The following is a 23,281-nucleotide window of genomic DNA, read 5'->3' as shown; positions in this document are numbered from 1 at the left end:
TCCTAGAGTACTTAAGTACAACCCAACACTGTGCTTTCAGCAAGCGTGAGAATGTATGCATGTGTGTGGGTGTGTGTATGTGTTTGAGTGTGTGTGGTTTTCACGCAGCATACACTTCCTGAAACAGTGGCTAGGGGGTGCACTGTGGCTGGAGGAAGGAGCATTAATGTATTCGTGCTTGGCTGCTGGGAGCTGGTCACATGGGGAGGCTGAGCGAGTTTAAAAGTGCTTTAGCTCCCCTTCAGACAGAGCAGTGTGAGCCACCAGTTAAGACACACACACACATACACAGCTACACATAGACGCGTGCAGCACACGCCGTGCCTACAGCTGAGCAACTTTGTGTGCTGGAGCGTCACAGAGACACAAACTGGTCTGCATATACAGATACATATCTAGTGTCTCAAGAGGACAGGAGACAGTGTGGAAGTGAGGGACAGAGAGGAGCCGGAGAAAGCATCTAAGTGAGTACCTTGCCTTGCACTTTTTTTTTTCTCCTCTTGTCTTTCATTCTTGGGGTGTCTGAGAAGAAATGTGCACGTGGAGATGTAGGTGGTTGGTGATTTTGGACAGGAAGGACGGTACAGGCAGTGCGCACTTGTCAAGATTTTCAAAAGCTCTGCCGATGGATGGTTTCTAGACGCCTGTCAGCGGTCCTGACTGCCTGTAATGGCAAAGCACGTGAGGAAGCAATATGAAGGGATGCCATCTAAGAAACGCGATACGTGTCTTTTCTGAAGAGAGAGAGCTAACAAAAGTGGAGCACTAAGAAGGGAGCGACCGAGCGAAAAGAAAAAAAAAGAAAGAATGAATAGAAAGAAGGGGAATTAGAGTGAAAGTGTCAGGGGCATTGAAAAGCTCTGACACTGGGCAGACAATTAGCCATGGATTCTGTTATCTGTGGCTTTTTTGCTGCTGCTGCCCTGAAGGCACGGGTCAGGGGAAGAGCTGACCCGGTGTCAACACTCCTGCATGGGACCCATTATCAAGCCCTGATTGATTAGTTTTAGCGGAAATCCCTTCTTCGGCACACCTCGTCCGCCTTCTGCTGCTGGCTCTGTTCTTTAGCTGCTCGACTTTGCTGTCCCTTCATTTTTGGATAGACCAAGTTGATTCTGATGTTTCTACTACCTATGTATCTTTTTTTCCTCATGCTTGATCTTTAATCTGTCTTTCTTAAGCTATCTGTCCATCTCCATCTTGCCGCTATTCCCTGAGTAGTCTCAAGTCTTGCTGTAAAAGCAGGGGACAACATTGTATGCGATGTTCTGCTTATATACACCTCCTCTCTTTCTTCCCCTTTCTTTCAGGTTTTAAATACACTGCCCTCCCTGCATAAGCCTCTGTAGGGAGTAGGGGCATTAACCCGACTAAGTTGACAGTGCTTTAACGACTCCCTGTTTCATGCCTTGTTGAGGGGAATGAGAGGAATGTCTGAAAGGGCGCAAGACACCTACGAGGCTCTTCTCCCTCCCAGAGCAACCTTTCTATTCATAAATCCCTCTCTCTAAGTCTTTAACAGAGCTGCTGCTTAGGATCCAGGTCTCTTGTGTCATTTGGGCAGCGAAGTCTTACAACGTGCATCTGCTTTGACTAAGTAAACAGTGAGAGTTTCAGTGCAAGGATGGTGGATGCTTCATTAATTAGGATTAAAAACTTGTTGAGGAGCTGACCACACTTAGTATTGCATGTTCAGAAGAATCAGAGTCATGCTGTCGGCTAGAACGGTATTGTCGTGACCGGTTGACTCTCAAAGGGGTCCAAGCACAGGCCCCATGCCTCACAGCCGTACCCTCTCTTCTCTAATCTCGCCATCCCACCTCAGAGCAGTGTTTATGGTTTAAACAGAAGAAAAGTAAAATAACACTACCATAATATTTCCTTTAACATACTTACCCATAGGATAAACATCCTTAAACAGATGTCGGAACGGAGGGCGATCACAGGCGGTGGGGGGTACACATGCTCCCCCTTTCTAACATACACAAATTCTACAAATTAGAAGCCGATGCTGGAGGAATCCGCCGCTTCTCACCTCTCCAGCTCTTCGTTTCACGTTTTTACCTTATATATTGTGATTATGAGTTTCTAATCATTCTGTTGGAGCACTACAACGCATCTGTCTACATGCTTGTACAACTCCACCTTCCATAGCAGCTCCGAGTCACCCACCAGGTGATCAAAGCTGGTATGAATATGCAAACCCTTAACTCAACTCCTGAAGGGGATCAGATTCGCCTCCCCCTTCAAGCTAATGAATCCCGGAGCTGCATGAAATCTATTATTCTATCCATTTAAATCTCCACAATGCCCTGTCTGTTAGCCCAGTCACATCACTCCACTTCCTGCATTACAATAAACCCGTTTAGCCCGAGTATCCGACTAAACCTGAGCTTGCACGTCAACGACGTATTTCCATACCTCTTGCCAGGGATTCCGCCGCTACATCGCCTGCAGTCACTCTAAATGAGAACAACTACTTTGTGCTCCTCTTTAGAGTGATTGACTGGTCCAGGGGAGCCGTGTCTGGCAGTCACAAAAGCATGTACGCAGTGAGAGCTGTGCATGCTTATAAGTGTGTTCAGATGATCGTCTTTGAAAATTCAGCTAGCAGTCACACTCGAGCTGTAATTGCTATGCAAAAAAAAAAGAAAAACGTGTGCAACAAGCTCTTGGTACGAATCACCACCTTTTATGTTTGTACACTTACATTCCTTTAATTACAACTGCTTTCAGTACTTCTAGCACTTTCCTCATTTCAGAAACGAATGCTTGAGGATGTGAGACTCAGTGCTCAGAGTGCACCCAAATAGTTAGAGCACAAAAAAGACACGAAATGGCCCCAGCCCCAGAAAATAGCGAATCTACTCTGTGGCTCTCGCATGGGCTTTTAATCTATTAAACGCTGAATCTTAAGACACTAATCAACGTGGCCTTTTATATTTCCATTACACCAGTGAGGTAAGTGAATAAATAAAGTGTGCAGTCACAGTGGAAGGCCTGTTCAGCGCTTAAAGCCTCTTTAGTACAGTTCCTTGCTCCGTAGCATGTGCATTAGCTCAAATCACATTAGCGCCATAAGATGCCCCTTATTTGCCCGATTTTGTTTTTTTTTCCCCTTTCTGATAGAGTGGCCACAACATTCGTGATTCCACATTTGCTAGCAAGCACGCTCGATTATTAGTGAAAGGAACGTGGAGGTTTTCAAGAGGGGAGACGATGTTAAGTACCGGATGGAAAGCAACAGCTCTCTTAATTGCATTTGCATTTTCCGCTCGGCACCGGAAAACGCCGGAGTGAATGCGCACGAGTTCATTTCAGTGTGCGAGTGAAGTTTAAACATCCATCCAGCCCAGTCCATGTGTCTTTGAATCGATTCTGCCTCTACCTCTCCCCTCCTTTCAGCCTGAATAACATTGTATTGTTGATGAGCGACACAAATACTGCGTATGTCTGTAATAGGGTTCTTGATTTAATGACTTTTGTTGCCCGAGGGAAAGAGAAAGGAAAGTGGCAGCCTAACGTACATTAGATTTAAATGAAGCGCAAAGAAAATGATGTATCTCAGCAGTGAACAATGCTGTTAAAACATTTCTCTGGCACAAAAGGAAAAAAACACAGATGGCGTTAACTTCATTTGAGCGCGTTCGTTTCTGCTTGCTGGCATGACAGCACATTCTCTCTTCGTCACTTCAGTTCTGTCAAGGTTATTAGATGTTTCGAACAAAAAAAAAAAAAACAACAAAAGCTGGGCTCCTTCTTCCGTGTTGACCTGCTGCTACTTCCCACACCTGTCTGTTTAAAAATGGATCCTAATTGAGAGAGTCTGGCTTTATTAACAGCTCTCGAGGTGGGTTCAATCTGTCCCGTAATCCTGACAGCGGCAGTGTGATAAGATTGTCTCCTCTAAGCATGTTGCATAAGCCTCATTCTCTGCAGCTTACTGATGCTTTTGTCTCAACAAATACTGCCAGCAGAATCCTTTAAGCGAGACACCCTTAGCTCATTAACATGGCTTAATAGTTGTGCATACTTTATCCATTTGCATGGATTCCATCAATGGCCCGATTAAGAAAAAAAATAAAAATAAATAAATAACACCTTTGGGATGCTAAAGGCACGGAAAGCTTTAAATGTACTCGATTCACTCCGAGAGATTTCTGGGACTCTAGTCATGAGGTCGGTATGATATTCTCGACGGACAATTACCATGACGGAATTACCATATAATTTCATCCAACGTCGCGTCGAGAAAGCTTTTCTCAAAGCAGGGATTTTTCATAATACCTGCATGTGTTTCGCTTTATACGGAGGGCATTTCAAGCAGACATTTCTCTCATTTGGAGAGATTTCTTTTCTTTTTAATTGCGTCGTGAAAGTTAATGAAACGACTTCTCTCAAGTCAATTTTTATTACTCGGTACTTTAGGTTGAGATGCAACGGCAACGGTATGGAAGTTTCGAGATCAGGTGTACGCCAGCATGGAGGCCAGATTGGCTCCTTAAAATAATAAGATGCAAATCAGATATAAATCATTCAATAATGAAGAGGCGACAGTGAGAAATAAGAAATGTTAAGCTCCATTACCAATTTATTAATGCTGTGTTTGAGCTCAGCAGGTTTCAATAATAATTGGACTGTGATTGCATTGAAATGTCCTGCTGAGTCCGACGCTTATTTTTAGACTGTTCAGACACAGAGATGCCTTTATTTATTTATTTGCTTTAATTTGGCCCTACAGGTATAACCTGTGAAGGATAATCATAGGTCTTCCTGAAGATGTGTTTCACATCCACTAAGGATTCTGTGTCTAAGATCAATCTTAAATGAGCTTATAGGTCAGATATGCCCCCAAGTATCATGTTTTCATTCAAGAAGACATGCTGTGCTATCTATTAAAGAATGAAACGCCTGTTAGGGGCAAAAAAACAAAACAAAACAAAAACAAACCACCAGCAGCAACACTGGCTTTCAAGTCGATTTTATTTCTCTTGCTTGCTTCATGGACTAGCCATATAACACCACACAGGGGTCATGGTTTGATAATTAACGGATGATTTGTATCAGATGGATGAAGCCATTGTAGAGCTTTTCACAGTTGTGTCATAAACTGTAATAACACATCAGAGACGGCGAATAGTGTGCACATGTGCTATTTGGAGGATTAAGCTCTCTCTGTACGCTCATAAAACGACACTGCAGATTAAGCTTCAGTGCACACATCAAAAGTTTGTCTGACATGGAACAGCACTTAAGCTGTGTTCTCGCCTCGACTTGCACAGGCGTACACCCCTTCTCTGCTGCTTTAAAGTGGCGGGAAGAGAGTATCTTCGTTGTAGTCGTAAAGTGACTCCATTAAGCTTGTAATTTCATGTGTTAAAGTTTGAAAGCTTGCTGTTTTGATGTTAGGTAGAGAATAAAACACGACAGATGTTAGAGGAAAATGATCAACAATGGGGTAGTGGTGTGGCCTGACGTGAAATACGGAATTAAATTTAAATGTATTGAACACAACTTTTTTTGAAGAACTATATTTATATTTAATTTACTAATATTATTATTATTAATAATTAACTGATTTTTATTATATATATATAATTTTAAAAATCTGATCATTAAAAAAATTATATATATATATATATATATATATATATATATATATATATATATATATATATATAATTTTTTAACTTCAATTTATAGTTATATTTACATCTATGAGACGTCAGTTCCTGTTTTTTCTTTATTCGAAGTCAATAAGACTTAAAAAAAAAAAAAAAAAAAAAAAAAAAAAAAACAACAAAGAACAAACTCCTTTGTCCTAAAACTTTCCCATGATGAAAAACTTTACAAAGCGCTGTCACTAGAGACTAACCATAAACCTTCACGTTATGTTTCTCGTTGTTAAACAACAGCGCACTTTTTAAGAATCTGTTTATTATTAGCCTTAGATTACGTGAAGCGTCCGCTGTATACAGTAAGTTCCTGTGTTGTTACTATAAAAACACTAACATGTTAGAACCAGCACCTTAATATAAACCTGGGAGCCGGAACTACCGTCCAAGCTGCTGTTAAAGAAACTTAATCAACACTTTCCGACCAATCAGATTCGATAAGTCAGCCATGCTGTGGTAAAATGCACTATAAACCATGTGCTGAGTGCATATTCATGTTGGTGGTCATGTCCTGTGTGTGCGTGCGGAAAAAGGCATCCAGTTTTTCTCAACCAGTGCGTATTGGGTAACGTTTCTGACAGGATGCAGATGATCAGATGCCTGCGATCTGTCCCTCAGCAGTACTTGAACTAATTCACATTAGCCAGCTACACAGAGTCAAATGAAAAGCCAAAAGCCACATATTTTAGGGCCTCATGAAATATTTACCTCATTGAAAGGCACTTTGTAGATCTCTGGGTGTGTTGTAAATACACAAGCGAGGATTTTTTATTTTTTTTTCCCCAGGAGAATGTAGTGTTTAAATGACTGATCTTTCCTTTGTAACATGTATCTTTAAGGGCAATTGCTCTGTAATTATAACGTGTCACAGAGATTGACATTTTACAGAACTGCAGCATCCCACAATTGTGAAACGCATCAAGATGTGCACGTTTGAAAATAACCAACTACACAAGGAAAGAAAAATTCACGGCTGGTTTTACTCTCCCTGATGAAACAGGGCTGATTGAAATTTGCTCCTCCGCTCATGTAGATATATGGTCTGTTCTCCACCCATTTCGTGTCAACCCTGGCGTAATCATTCCTCACCTTCCACCCAGGGGAGTGGTTTTCATAAGGCCATTATTAATTACTGTACAAATGTTAGCTTTCAAACTGTAAATAGCTTCCCCCTACCTTTTTCCTGCTAATTTCCTGTTGCTAATATAAGACCGTTCTGACAAATGTTCCTTGGGGCTGCAATGGGAACCAATTTATAGCACCCCTTAACCCTCTAAAATATTGTTTTCATCTAATTTGATGTCTTCTGAACTGAAGAGTCATTCTGATTCATTTGCAAAGTAGCAAGCGGGATAGAAAGGAAGCAGCAAGCTTGCTAATGCTGACTGAAAATATTACATGTCACAGGAATGCATTAAACAGTGTGTAATTTAAGGGCACTGACAGTTTCAGTGGCAATGCTATGGAAAATATAGCGTGACATAATTTACCTGCGAAAGGGCAAAGGCAGGCCATGCTTAGCAGGAGTCAAAGATTTAAACCTCACACGATCTGTCTGATCGGTGGATTTACACAAAGCACATAAGTCTCGGGTTAAAAGATTCTGGCAAGTGTGTGTGTGATCTTTCAAACAGCATTTCCTATAAACCACATCCCTAAACGGCTTTGTATGTGGATATTTACTGCTTATAGAACGTGAGTGTTTTTCTTCGTATGCAGTTGTAACTAATACAGCACATTGAACTACTTCCTGTGTTCTTCCTTCCTTTCTTCCTTCCTTCCTTCTTTCCTAATTCAGAAACAGTACCACTGAATATTAGACAAAACTTTCTATAAATAGTATTATGAGCTTGTAATACACTACTAGATGGTGATAAAAAAAAAAAAAAAAAACGGTTATAAGATTATTAAACCTATTCCTTGACATTTATTTTCATTTCAAATTTTATTTTATTGGCTGATATTTGCCATTTAAAAAAATTATTAGTTCACTGGAAATAACTTAAATGTAGGTCAGCGTATCTTAAATACAAGTGAATATATCTGGCATTTCCCATTATGAGATGGTGATAAAAACCAATTAAAAGATCATTAAACTTACTTCTAGGCATTTGTTCCCATTTCATTGTCTTATTTTATTGGAAATCTCTTTATTATAGGTGGACGTATCTGTTATATCTCATTATGTGATTATGATAAAGCTGATTATAATATTATTATACTTATTTCTAGACATGAATTCTCATTTCAAGTGTGAATGTACTCATTCTGTTGGAAATATATGAAATAAAGGTGAAACTATGCTAAGTATTGGCACTTTTTATTTGAATTGATCAGATATTTTTCATTATGTGATTATGATAAAGACAATTCTGAAGTCCTTCAGTCAAATTCATCACAGTTATTCTCATTTGAAGTTTGATATTGTCATATTTCATTGAAAATATCTTTTTCATGCTGAGTTTATGCTAAAAAGTAATTTCAGAATAATTCAATTTATTTCTAGGCATTCACGCAATGATTTTAAATGAATATAAGTGTCATTATGACATGATAACAAAAAACAATAATGAGATTAATAAATGTATTTCAAGGTATTCATTCTTATTTGAAGTTTGAAATTATTTTATAAGCAGATAATTTCTGCTTATTTCAAGTACTGTATAAAAGGAGTCATTATCTGCTAATAGAATTAGTCGATTTAAAGCTTGAAATTAAAAGGGAAAGAAAATAAATAGGTATAATCATCTAATATTTGTTTATCTTAATCTCATGAGAAATTATATATATATATATATATATATATATATATATATATATATATATATATATATATATATTCACTTGATAAGATGTCATTGTTTGAAGTGTAGTTCAGATGCCATATATATATATATATATATATATATATATATATATATATATATATATATATATATATATATATATATAATATTTTTTATTGAGTCATGCCCTGAATATGCTGTTTCTCATGACAGATTTTTAAATACAGTCCGCAAGACACAATATTAACTGAAATTACACAAAATTTATAGTTCAAAACTTGACATACGTGTGATTATTAATCTTGTGTGTCGTTACCTGGATGATCAGCGACTGTGTTTATTATTTGTGATAGTTGTTCATGAGTCCCTTGTTTGTCCTGAGCAGTTAAACTACCCACTGTTCTTCAGAAGAATCCTCCAGGCCCGGCACGTTTCCATCATCTTGTGCAACAGCGGCTATATGATGTTGAGATCCATCTTTTCACACTGAGGACAACTGAGGGACTCGTACACGACTATTACAAAAGGTGCAAACATTCACTGATGCTCAAGAATGCAACACGCTACATTAAGAGCTGGGAGATATAAAATTTTGAACAGAATGAGTGGTGTAAATAGTTATCATCTTGTCTGCTGGGAAACGTAAACATCGTATGTGGCTTCTGAAGGGAAGTATTAAATGAATAAAACTAAGATATTTAAACAAAAAAATACATTTTTAAACAAAATAACAAATTTAACCCAATCCCTCTTTTTGAAAAAAAGAAAACAATGAACATTTTGCAGATTCTGCAAGGCGCACGTAAACGTTTTATCCTCAACTGTATATATACACTGTAAACTGTATATGCATCAAATGAGAGTCATGCTTTTCAAAAGTCTACTCCTAGATAAATAGCAATAAAATAGACAAATGATGCCTTATACCATACATCTGTCATTGCTTGTTAAACGCAGCTGACACCTTAATATTTTCTCAGTATCTGAGTTACCTGAAAATATTTCATACCAGATACAGCCCAGTTACCCAAATTCTCATATCTATACAAGTCTTTTTTTTATTATTTATTTATTTTTTTATTATGAACAGAGCAGCTCAGATGATAAAATATCAAATATGTCCCTGTATTTCTCACCACGTAGAGTACAGGGCGATGCAGTATAATGGCAGATTATTAGTATTACTGGTATCAGGGTCACCAGGCGACTCTCACATGCAGGCTCACACTCTCTGACAAACGCTGTGTTCTGCTGGATCAAGATATAATTGTGTGCTGACAGCAAAAAATGTTCATTCCTACAGTACGTTGCATTTTTTTTTCTTTCCCATTAAGGACACGTACAGGCTAGGCATCCAGTACTTTCAGTTACTGTATACTGTATATGCTCGTTCAAATTTGTAACCATTTGCATGGCTCAATTTTGAAATGTTGCTATGAATCCAAATAAGAATAGGGTTAAGGTCGTGGTTGATGGTCTTTTATTATTCCATTTCTATGAAATCCCATGAAATCTAACTACATCACTCTTGACTGATCAGATTTTTATGAAATCGTTTTCTACCCTTTCTGTTCAAGTAAGTCCACATTTTACCCTCATTTTGCTGAAAGCAAACACAAATTAAGCTAGAGGCACTGGGGTGAGGAAGAACAGGAGATTATTAAATTTTCCGCAAAGAGGGCAGGCAAGTGAAGTGAACCCAGAGAAAACAAAGCTAAATAGTTTGATGCTAAAAATGACCTCTGGTCACTGATTCATGCAGTTTTAAAGCAAGGTTTTATTGGACATGGTACTTTAATCAGTAGACATATCAGTGACTAATGAGCGTTAGACCTAGTCCATATGTACATATGTACGTTTTTTATTTTTTTTAAAAAAATCATCTTTTCTTATCCGTTTTGCCTTTCAATCCAGGATTTTAAAATTTTGACCACCAAAAATGACCTGTTTTGCTGTAGATAAACCAGAGATGGATCTGGAATGTCCACATAGCGTGTGTCAAGAATTCCCCCTCTTCATAGCACATTTCCCAGAAGTTTCTTGCGTTTTCAATTACAGTGACTTACATGTGCCTTTTTATCTTGCCTCCACCATGTCCTGTCATTGGTGTGTTTTCCTGATAGTGTCCATGTGTTCTGAATTCATCCCTTGATTACCTTTTCTATTTATTCCCCCTGTTTATTTGCCTTGTTGCCAAGTCTTGACACTTCTATCATGCAATTCTAAGCGTTATTTTCCTGATTCTGAGTCTAGGAGAGCATTTCCTGGTTTTGACCCATGTTGATTGTTCTTGTTTGATACTGTCTGCCTGTGATTTGACCCCTGACCCCTGACTTTGACTACGATTGGTGGATTAGCCTGAATAAACCACATACACATTTTACACATTGCATCTTGACTCCTCTACATGCATGTTAAAGCATGAGTAGTTTGAAATGCTTTTAAACGTCTTCAAGTTCCTTCACCATTTGCAAACCATGGACAAATCAAAACCTAGGCCTAAATAAACTTCTCACAGGCTAGCTTGTCCACTTAAACACATTCTTGGCAACATGCAAGTTTTGAAATCCCTGGTAACGTCTGACAAAAATGGCATAAATAATTTGTATTGAAATAATCTGTAATTATTTTGTCCTTGCCTCAAATAACACTTATATAAAGTGTTTGTTTAGTTTTTGGGAAATGTCCAGCCTTCCCCAAACTGTTAGAGAATCGTTGCTTTTCCAAATAAAATCAGCTTGAACTCGTCCTTATTGTTCAGCTGGCCTTGGACCAGACTTTAGTGATAAGTGACAAGTCTTGTCAAAGTCTTCTGTGCGTCATAGTTGTTTTTCCTCTATGAGACATTATGAATATTGGCATTTTTCATAAAGCATAGTTCAAATCACTTGACATTTTTGTTTTCACTGAGATTAATGACAGAAGGAAAAAATATGTGTGTATTCACTCTGCTTGAATACACTTACAATAATCTTTATGTTGCCATGCGATATGAATTTGAATGTCTTCTGTCTGAAATGTCAAAATTAATTGCCACGCATAAAGGGTTCCGTTGTTTGCGGAAATTATCAAAGAAACCATCGTTTGATACGAGACATCGGTTTGGTGCATCAGAGGCTTGTATTCAGTATAAGATCAAATAAACTTCAATCAGCTCCTGTCTTTGGGCATCAAAAGCAATCCATCTTAGCAATCATCTAACCGAGAAAAAAAAACGCACTTCTATTACAGCCTGGTCCTCCAGTGTTATTGAGTGAAAAATAGATTGACCTGTATGCCAGAGGTCGGCCGTCCTTGAGCTCCTCATTGCACAGATGTTGTACGCTGGGTTTCCTGCTGCTATTGTGGAAAAGTCAATGGATCACTGACTTGGCATCAGCAATAATGTTCAGCTTTTATCTGCTTCTACTGCTGCTTCTCCACAGCAGTCACGACCTGGGTGACATTGCAGCGGTGTACAAACGACCCCTGTAATTTCTGAAGTCTCATAAATGCACCAAAGAGAGCTGGTCATTCCAGCACAGGCTATCAATTATGTTGTTTAGATGGGCCCTGCTAACCTCGGTAGCACCGACTCTACTAGCCAGCTGGTCACTTACAAGAGTCCTAATAAGATCTGCCCTTGCTGCGCCTCCTTCTCCTTGTTTAAGTAAAATCAGGATTTATGACGCAGCTGAGATGACCCTTGCATATGTCAGGCTGGGAGAAGACAATTTAGGCGAGCGGACTTCCATTAATGCTGCCTTAGCCTTGAATGGTGATGCATACATTACCCAAAATGCCAGAGCGTTTTATGGCCCTATGGGGTATAGATGGGCTCGGTGGAATCATAAGCAGCTGATCTATAGACAGCAGCCGTTGTACTGGAACATTGAAAATGCGAGTAACGCTGGACATGAATCAACTCAGCATCCCGTTTATAGCCTGGTCGCACGTGTTACCCGTCTGTAAAGGATTATCGGTGTTTATTTACGTGTTTATTTTCACGGTCAACATCTTTTTTCTTTGACAAATAAAAGCGCATATTAGCGCTGTAACTCTCCAAACATATGAACATATTGCAGTTTAGCGTGTATCAAGATGCTCATGCTTTGTGTTAACACAGCTCTGCGAATATGCGTCGCAAGTGTTCACCAGCCGCTCCATCTGTTTCGGGTCAGATGAGAGCACCGTCTGTCTGCTTTGCTTTCATTTCTGCGTTCGTGGCCTTGCATGTAAAATAAAAAATAAAATTAAATAAAAGATACAGATTGGTAATATCAGCAGCGCAATCAGACAGAAGGCTGCAGCTGCTGATACGGCCGAGGAAAGGTGAGCCTCTGTGTGGGAGAGCTGAGTGTTCCCGAAAGCAGGCCGTCTCAGCAATTCTCTAGCTCTTCTCTGGACTAAGCACTTTTCACCTGCACTGGTGTTATTCAAGTCCAGGTGATGTATTGAAGCAGAACAAGCTGGATAAATGAAATGGATTCAGTATCAAAGAACAAGGCACAATGCGATCACAGAACATGCCAGATCTTATTTTGAAATACAGTGTTCGCTCTACTGTCTGGAGATCTCGAGTTTGAATCCTGACGATGACACAGCGATCCATGGCCAGGAGTCAAGATGCTGTGCAACTCTAGCCAATCATGGGTGTCTGTGAGTCTGTGAGCTCATGTTTGCGGAAGAAAGCAGATAGAGCTTTCCCCTGAGTGTATTATGCCACCCTCTGATGCAGCCTGAGCAGCAGCTTGAAATGACCCATAGGTTGGCTTCACATGTCTCAGAAGAAGCCAGTGTTTACCCTATCCTCCACAGTTGGTAGCTGTCATGTAATAAGAATACTAGTGGGTGGGAATTGGCATGATTGAGTGGGTGGGAATAGGCATAACTGAGCTGGGAAGAAAATATGTGGAAAAAATAGATGGCATAGTGGATCAGTAGGTTGCATTGCTGTTCTGGGTTCTCCAGTTTCCTCCAACCTATACATGTCAGTAGTCGAGCTGGCTACTGTAAATTGCCCCGAGGTGTGAATGAGTGTGCGGATATGAGAGGGTGTAACGGTGTCCTGTGATGGACTGGGTGTATTCCAGTCTTCTGGAGATTCTGGATCCAACATGATCGTGACCATCTTAGTAAGAGACACCAGTGCATTTCAGAGCCTCACTCTCTCTCTCTCTCTCTCTCTCTCTCTCTCTCTCTCTCTCACACACACACACACACACACACACACACACACACACATGCCATGTCACCCCAAATAAGCTCCAAATAAGTTGTAGCTAAACATGATGGTTTTTGCTGCAATGAAATGAAGAGCAGATTTCACATCTGAAATCAAGAAAATGTTAATTAAGATCACAAGCTTTATGATATTTCCTCATCATTTCTTCATTCAAATCTTTCAGTAATCACAACCCCTTTACGAAAGACTATTTGATTGGGATCTGGCAGAGAGGATTTATCCCTTGATGACTTAAGACCACTTCATTTGAACAGGAGGACTTAGCATAACAAGCGTTATATGGCTTCTCTAATCTGTGTTTCATGCCTGCGAGCTGGAAAAGAGTCCCAGGAAGCATATAATCACCCTACCTGTGCAGTGAAGACAATGTTTTCTCCATGGCTCGCTTTGAGCCGACACGCTCGAGATGCAAACACCTGCTCGCTCGAATACGGTATAGAAAACATTCTGATGGGTTTTCGGAAGTGAGCTGTGTTCTGATTAGGACAGGCTTTTAGCAGCACACACTCTTGCGGGACAAAGGTGAGGTCCAAGCGACTCCTGCGGAAGGTGTTGACAGGAAGACGCATGGCTGTCTGCGACTCGGTGGCATGTGATGTTGTTTTGGTCGTGTTGCTAAGTGTCTGTTGCTCCGGCGGCGATGAAACTGTGTAAGGACAGGGATTGTGTTTCCTGACATTTGACCAGAAACAGAGTCGAGGAGGGACTGGTGAGGAGTGCAGCACACTAAATTTGGAACCAGATTACATTTAGCCAGACTCCTGACTTGTTTGTTTATGAATAGGCCAGTAGATGCTGGTTGACATTGTCAGAGTTACAGATCACATCTTTGGCCATACTTTATTCTAGATATCTGGGAAAACTATTCAAGTGTAGGGTATACTCTTTAAAAAAAAATAAATAAATAAAAAAAATAATAAAAAAAAAGGGTGTTCATAATACAAGATCTCCATAGTCTCACTCTCAGAAGCTCCACCCACAGAGCAACAGATGTGCATGTACTCAATTAACTTTTATTTGTACAGCACATTTAACAATAGTCACAAAGCAGCTTTAGAGAAATCTGGAGGTAGATTTCGATCCCTAATGTGCAAGCCAGAGGCAACAGTGGCCAGGAAAAACACCCTGCGATGACATGAGGAGGAAACGTTGAGAAAAACCAGACACAAAAGTGAACATTACAGTGTGCAGATGTAGAAGACTAAAATCAAACCGTTCTCAGTGTGTTGAAAGGATGTTCATTATGAGCAGGCTGTGAATACGAGTCCTGGGTTGAGCACAGGACATTCTTTATGATTACAGTTCTTAGTCCAAGTTCAGGTGATTTGATGTAATGCACGCACAGAATTTTGACTTTTTGATCTCATTCGCTTTATAAAAATGGTTTTGAGCTTTATGATATCCTAGACTTTTTTTTTTTTTCTCCAACACCTGCCTTTACATGTCATGCAGAACTGTTTGTTCTAGGCTCCAGGCTGAGTGACGGAAATGAACAAAATCTGTCGCCGTTTTTGATAAGAAAATGAATTCCTTTTTGTGATCTGAAGAGTTTGTTCCGAATCTTTTCACACATACTTTTTCTGTTCTTTCTCTTTTTTTTTTTGGAATGCATGGCGAATACGTTCATTTTTAAAATACAAACAAAATAATATTGTATCTATTACAAAAGGCTGCTTTATTATGACTTTTGTCCGTAGTGTGTGAATGTGTGTGCGATTGTGCCCTGTGATAGGTTGGGAGCATGTCAGGGTTTCCCCCACCTTGTGCCCGGAGCTCCCTGGGATAGGCTCCCAGCTCCCTGCGGGGAGCGGGGGATAAGTAGTAGGAAAATGGTTGGATTTCTGATTATTTAATTTATTTTTCAGAATATGTATATACTTTAATCCAAGATAGGATTATAGTATATACATATTCTGAAAAATAAAACAAAAGGTTTATTATGACTTTTATTTGATTAAATACAGCATTATTAATAAACATTTTAACATTCATTCCAGTAATTAAGTCTTTACATCTTCCTGTCTGTAACTGCCTGCGAATGAACACTCACTGTTTCCTAATAGATCTGCGTAGGGTGAGTTAATTCACTGGATACCTGAACGAGTGAGTGTTTGTGAATGAAAACGTTGAACGAAAAGATCTTTAAGAGTATAGCTAGAAATCCTGCTGAAAATGCTAAGCTAGAACAACCATGTGCGCAGGAAACATGTATCTAACGCCATACGTCTATGGGATTATAAACCGGCCGTCAAGGCTCCTGCGTCAGATTGGACTTCCGTGTGATTGAGCAGCATGTAATCCCTAACATCCCTTTCTTGTTTTTCGCTTGCTGGGCTCCTGAGTAGTGATGGATGATCTAATCCATCCTGCAGTTCCTGTCCTAGTCACATGTGTAATTCAACTCAGTTTGGGTGTCTCCTGCTTTGGCATGCCTAATTTACCCAAACAGTGTTGGGAGGCACAGGGGTTGTCTTTAGCTGTCACAGTGCCATGTCAATATGTGAAGCAGGTGGAGTAGGAGTCATGCGCATCCCAGGAGCCTTTGGGGAAACCAAGCTTGTTTGTTTTTCTCCAGTCACCAAGCTCACGTCCAGAAATGGCAGGTTTATTTTCTGCCGTGGAGCGATCCTTATGGGAAAATTTTCCTGTGCAGAAAAAACTGTGAATGTGTATGAGAGAGAGAGAGAGATAGAGGTGTCATTAGACATGATGCAACTGCCCTGTAATGTGTATCGAGCCTGGATTAAGTTTATTACTCATAAATAATGCAAAGAAGGGATATATGACTTGTGTGATTAAGTTTCTCTCTGCTTTGAAAGCCATGACATTGATAAGTTGTGACCTCAGTATCATATGGTTCTATCTGGGATAAAATAAATAAATAAATAGGAGATATAATTTTATAATACTAAAGTCATGAAGTGTCTGTCTCAGATAGCTGGCTTTGACTAAGTAGATCCAAATGTACAAAGTACATTTTAAATGAATGTACTTGATTTGTTTTATTTATTTATTTGCTTATTTTGGATTTTTTTTTTTTTCTTCTCAAACTGAGTTCCTCAATTCCCACCCACATGCTCTGCCCTCTTCCATATACATGAGCTCACAGATGCTCAGGATTGGCTAGTGTCCCTGTGATTGATAGAGCAGATAGAGTATGCCATGCCATCCCTCCCACCCAGAGAGCATGGCCATTTTTGACTCTTGGATCTCAGCCATGGATGGTTATGTCATTATTTATGGCAGGATTTAAACTCATGGCAATAGAATGTCCTAATATCATTATCGTTCCTATTTTTTATGAGTTTTGTTCTGTTAGAGGTAAATCGGTTTGTTTGGAAAAAAAAAAAGTTTTATCCCCACAGGAAAGTCTTCAGTCTGTGTTTTGTGGCGTATCGTTAACTGACAGTCTGCTTTTAGTTTGTTTGTTTGTTTGTTTGTTTGTTTGTTTTATCTTATTAACCTCTAGACGGGGGGGGGGGGGGGGACGCTTTTCAGGGAACAACTGTTTGTAGCTTCTATAATGTAAGGGGTAAAAGGAACTAACTTGCTTTGTAGATATTCCACAAAAATACATTTAATATAATATAATAATTTAAAATATCCATTTAATAAATGGATCTAAATGATGAAATGTTGTTCATTAATAAATAAAAAAATGTGTAATCGTTGGCAAATCGCTGTGGTGTAAGAAAAATAAGACAGTTCAAGATGCACTGTAAAACCGGATAGTTCATTTAACTCAAAAGATTTGAGGAAACTCAAAAAAAAAATTATTATCTCAAAATTTTTAAGTTGATCAATCAGTATCTGTAAGTCAAATACACTTAAAAAAAAAAAAAAAACTCAGTGAACTCTATTGAAGTGTATTTGGCTTAAAGAAATTGATTGATCAACTTAAAAATTTTGAGGTAATTAGTTTCCTTGATTTTTTTGAGTTAAATGAACTTATCCGCTTTTACAGCGTGTGCCGTTATTGCACAACCTCGGTTTGATTGTTTTCCTATGACATATAAGACCGAAATATATCAAAGGAATACCACACACATTGTTTTTGGGTAGAAATTATGTTCCAAAAGTTATGTTATGTTTCAATACGTTTCCTCTCTCGACTTATACCATGTTATCAGCATTGTGACTTCATCCAGACCACGCATGAGCCATTCATCCTTTTTTTTACCTTCTTTCATCTCTGAATTGCTCCAATTTCCACATTTTGCCTGTTATTTTTCTTCACTGACTTTAAGCTTAAGACTTGAATGTACAAAATCACATTTCAGTAAAGTATTAGTTTATTTACACATGAGTGCTCCGGACAATTTCTCTGAAATTGTATTAGGCCTCGTCCTATTTACCGCATCAATCTTCCCTGGATTTGAACCCGACCCCTTACTGATTGATTACTGTTTCTGTCAAATAGTTTACTTCTAAGAACATTTATATAAACATTGTGTATATTTTCGTGTCGCTGTGTTTGTCATGTTGTATTTGTGCTATCATATCAGTATCAGTATGTGTTGTCCATGTGCCATCGTGGGCAACAGCACAGCAAATGATGCACAATATTTTTCGCTGAGCATATAATGTTGGTCCATCGGGAGCTGGCGTCAGCACCGTATACACAGGTGTGAGTAACTTAATGAAGTTAAACAGACACCCAACTAAGCCCAAATTCAGTAAATGAAACACCCAGTGGATTTTTCTTTATCTTTTTAGCTTGAAAGGAGGAACTTTTCCTATTCACAGCTCTTACAAAAGTAGCTCAGTGGTGGGCTAATTCTCTTTTGTGCCGGTCCAGCCCTGAGACCTGTGTCATTAACCTGCATTTACAAAAGACCAGCCTCCTAAACCGCTCTGGCTTTCAGTCCACTTTACAAACTGTTACACTTTCTTTTTTTAACAAGTTTACAAGGCCTTAGTAGCTTGAGCTTTCAGGATACTATACTGAAATCGTCTGCTATCACAATACATTCCAAATGGGAGTATCTTTACATAGATAATAAACATGAGTATCATGTTTCATCATGTATCAATGATCTTAATAATATGAATTAATTATGTCTTTTCACAAATGAATCAACTTATTCAAAATGTAACGTGGAGTAGAATTAAGTGAGAAATTCTACAATATTTTGTGCCCTTAATATGTATTCATCATATAGGTAGTTACATCTCTTTAAATTTTATTGCAGTACACTTATAAGATAAATTTTTTGGACTATGCGCTATGGCTTATCTTCTAACCTTAGGTGATCAAATGGAGGCTAAATCCTACTGGTGATAGGTGTGTGTGTGTGTGTGTGTGTGTGTGTGTGTGTGTGTGTGTGTGTGTGTGTGTGTGTGTGTGTGTGTGTGCATGTGTTTTGTGCACAGGAATGTAAATAGGAGATGGAGGAAGTGCAGATTATTAAATACTTATAAATCATTGTAGTGTTTAATCAAGGTGACACAAACTATAAATATGATTTTAAAACCAATGATTAGAGAAATTTTAGACCCTTTTACCAAAAAAAAAAGGAAAAGGAAAAAAAAAGAAAGACAGAAATGTCATTCTGATCCAAACTCGTCTTCGTTTCCCAGAAACATAAAAAAACGTTTATGGCTGTTAAATGGTAGAGCGAGGATCAGAACATTTTCTTACTGTCAGTTAAGATCTAAACTTTTGATTAACACACAATTGATTCATATACATGCTTGTGGTGATGGAATTACAGTCTATAGCTGCGTAAGTGCTAACAATATGTTTGAGATGACAAGAAAACAAGATGATAATTATGTTCCACAACAGTGAATGTAACTATAAATGGATACTTGTTCATTATTTAACAAACAATCAAAAAAAAATTGCGATTGTTAATGATATTTTTTACTGTTGCTGCGTTTTAATATGACAACAAGGCTTTATTTGCTAAATCAGTAACATTTTGCACATAATACAGGTACTTACTTTAGCCATTTCATATCAGTACACTAGTTTGTTTGTAATATATCTCAGATCACACAATCCCAATATAAACCAACATAAATGCAGTATAAAATGTAGTTTATAATAGTGCAGCCCTGGTGCAATAAACAAATTAAAATAAAAAGATAGTGAAGGATTCCCGCCTGGCAAAGCCATCTGCACATATTCAAATACAACATGGAACTTCTGCTCTTCGTATCGAGTCTGCTTTTTGTCCACAGGAGATAAAGGGAACAAGTACCTCAGTTAGCCAGACATCTCAGCCCATGTGAAATGATGGTGTGTTTATTATTCCATGACCCTTGTTTACACCAGCCACAGTCACACTGGGTAGACAAAAGAAAATGGCACCAATTTGTGCACTCTGATTGCCGAGCTGTCAGAAAATAAGCATTCACAGAATGGTCAATGAGGTGAACCAGCAGGATGTGTTGTTCTGATATTGGAAGGCTAAATATAGCTGACAGATTGAGGAGAAACATCTAGAAAAATGAGTGCAAATTTAAGAATTCTAATTTTAAGTTTTATTTATTTATTTATTTATTTATCATACCTCCCCCACCCCGCCCCAGAGGACTCCTATATATCACTAAGGCTAAATCAAAAACAATCCTAATTGGCTTCTGGGAGCAATTCGAGTGCAGTCAAGTTTTGTTTGAAATACTTAAAATTAATGAGCATTATAAAAAAATTATTTTCTAAAAGTCTGGGCTGCAAAATCTAATTGGCTGAACTGCACTCAAAGCCATTGTAAAATCCTTCATATACGCACACCCACAGTAATGGAATTCTGTATCAATGCTCCAGGTTTTAAACCAGGAAAAAAAGACTTCTGTTTGTTTCATAGAATATGCTGCTTAACAACCAAAGTTTACTGTTAACAGACTACCATGTCTTACTGGAGCTCGCTTTGTGCACAGGGGCATTGTCATGCAGGAACAGGTTTGGGCCTCTTAGTTCCAGAGAAGGCAAAAATATAATGCTACAGCATAGAACGACATTATATAATTTACTTATTATATAAACGTGCGCTTCCAACTTTATGGTAACAGTTTTGGGTAAGAATCACATATGATGTGATAGTCAGGTGTCCATAAACTTTTGGCCTTATGGAGTACCATCTCTGACAGTTCTGAGTTTGGCCTTTAGATGTCTGTATACTAAAAAAAAACAACAACAACCCATGGTTGATTTAGGATTTAGACTGCTACATACTGTATGAGGACTGTGTAAATCAATACTCCAGTTAAATATAAATGTAAATAAAAGCCTCTCAGTACTTCTCAAGTTTTATGAGTCACTGTCATTCATAAAACAGCTTGTATGTACTGTAACCACTTTTCGAGTTCTTTTTAGTATTTTTTATCTGCACTGTAAGGTTGTTTTTGTGTGCGTGTGAAAATGACCCCAGGACTTTGTTCTTCTGGTGAAGTAAGGTACGATGATGATAGGTTCAACAAAATTGTCTGAAAGTGTTGTGGGGTTTGTTTTTTTTTTGCCAATTTCTCCGAAACGGTGTAAGCGATTGGATTTACGCTTGCTGCTTCTTTTCTGCGTCTCCCTCCCTCAACCCACCCCGCAGCGTCTTTTATTTTGTCGCCAACACTCTGCGATCGATAAGGCTGATACGGACGGGTCTGCTCGTCAATGGAGAAACCGAATCAGGCACCAGAGACAGGGAACAAGACAGAGAAAGAGATTAAAAGAAACAGGATGAGACAGAATGTGATGAGTATGTGATGGAAAGAAATGGAGAGCGAGAGAGAGAGTGAGAAGGAGACAGACCAAGGACCGAGGCAGACAGAGGATGAAGACGTGAGCATGAGCTTCCTCCTCCACTAGCTCAGTCTGCATGCTTCTAGTTATGCAGATGTCTCTCCCACTGTGACTGCACCTCCTGTCCCCTGGAGAGGGCTTAGTGCAGACAGGAGCCCTACACAAGCATTGCCACAGCATTCAAAATTACAATTCAGAGAAGGAATCGGAGAAGAAAATTAGAGTAAATGAGGAGAACGGAAACAGAATTTATATGCAAGAGTGCAAGAGCCATAATGGAAAATGTTTTCAAAATGAAATGAAACAAAGTACAAAAAGCTGTGAATGATGGGTCTTCATAATGTAAGACCTAAACGTAATATTAAATGTACAGTGTGTAAAAATAATAATAATAATATATATTTCCTCCGGGTACTCTGGTTTCCTCCTCCCTTCCAAAAACACTCGTTGTAGGCTGATTAGCATCTCTAAAATGTCTGTAACTATCAAAGGTACATACTCTGTAGGTTGCAGAGACGTTGATCGTTAGTTAGGATCATTAGGTAGGACTCCCACCCCCTACTCAGGCAAGAGAGCTGAGCCTGATCTTTCTGTGTACATCTATGGTCTCTTTAGTGTTGTGCTTGGTAAGAACTAGCCAGTTGATGTTGTAAAAAGTACTTGGACCCGACAGACTGCTGCTGGTGACTATAGTATTTTTCAGTCTTAGCTCCCGGACTAGCTGGTGATGCAGACACCTGAAAAATAAAAATACCAAACTCTAATTTCCTTGTCACTGGGGTTGTAACATCTTTTGTACCATTAGCATGTATAGCTTTTAGAGTAAAGCTTTATAGTTACATCCTTAATGTCCAATGATCAACCTCCAATTATTTATTTTTTTAAAAAGGTATAAAGATACATTGGCATGAAAGAAGTCAGAGTACACAGTGCACATGCAAGACCTGGCAACAATCCAGGAGACAAAGAGCAACAGAATGCAAACAGAAGTGTGTGAAAGAGTCAGTATGACTCTATAAGAGGAAAAAGGTTTCAGTTCTGATGGAGATGTTTTTTTTCTTCTTGCTGAACAGACATAGCATTTATTTGTTCTCTAATATTGGTAAAAAGCTAACAAAAGATAATAGCCTGCCTATTTATGATCATTGTAGCATTTGTATCATTACCCAGTTGTTGTTCTTTGGTAGGGGGTGGGAATTTGGGGGGGGTGTGTTGTTGTTTTTCTGATAGGGAACTCATGATGGCCGGATAGTGACTAACAAGAGGTGTTTGTGTGTTTGTCTGTATTTTTGTCTTTCAAACTCGGTTACATCAGGCGAGAGTGACTCATCCGTGGAGTCTGCTTGCCTCACTGTGTATATTTGTTGCTCTGTGTTTTAGCTAGCATGACACTATTAACTAATGTGTTTGACAAGCTGGAGAAGAAAATACACACATTGTAAGTGGCCAGATGTGTTCTATACGATGTATTTTAGCTAGTGAGGGCATCTCTGATGCTGATAGATGTCTGACCTGGTCCTCATGAACTGTAACTGAAAAAAAAAAAGTTACCCCTATCGACTAATGGTATCTGGTTACTATGGTAACCAGATTATATATTCATATAATATATTCATAAATATATCCTGGGATTAGTGAATGCTTGGGTTGCATCCCAACATGCATAGTACCATAGCCAATAGTTTATCAGTTCCCCATAACTTAGTGTGCAGTGTGTGATTTGGTATGAATTCTCTCTCGGTGTGTTTGACTTGGCACTCACAGACAAAATATTAATCTGAGTGGTGCAGTGTAACCCATGTTATGAATTGTTCCATCCAGCAGCTTTATATTTGAACCCTTTCTAGCAGCACAC

The 23,281-nt window shown here is 38.8% G+C and overlaps 1 protein-coding gene across 1 annotated transcript in view; it reads left to right on the top strand.

Moving 5' to 3' along the window:
* Window positions 1-236: 236 nt before the first annotated feature.
* cntfr (ciliary neurotrophic factor receptor) overlaps window positions 237-23,281 on the top strand; it is a 184,198-nt gene continuing 161,153 nt past the window's right edge. Inside the window, exon 1 of the mRNA XM_017489980.3 lies at window positions 237-464. The gene's annotated coding sequence lies outside the window, so the exon portion shown is untranslated. The remainder of the gene's footprint in view (window positions 465-23,281) is intronic.

The sequence above is a fragment of the Ictalurus punctatus genome, chromosome 16, assembly GCF_001660625.3.
Source record: "Ictalurus punctatus breed USDA103 chromosome 16, Coco_2.0, whole genome shotgun sequence".
Taxonomy (NCBI): domain Eukaryota; kingdom Metazoa; phylum Chordata; class Actinopteri; order Siluriformes; family Ictaluridae; genus Ictalurus; species Ictalurus punctatus.
This window is presented reverse-complemented; position numbering and strand designations above follow the sequence as displayed.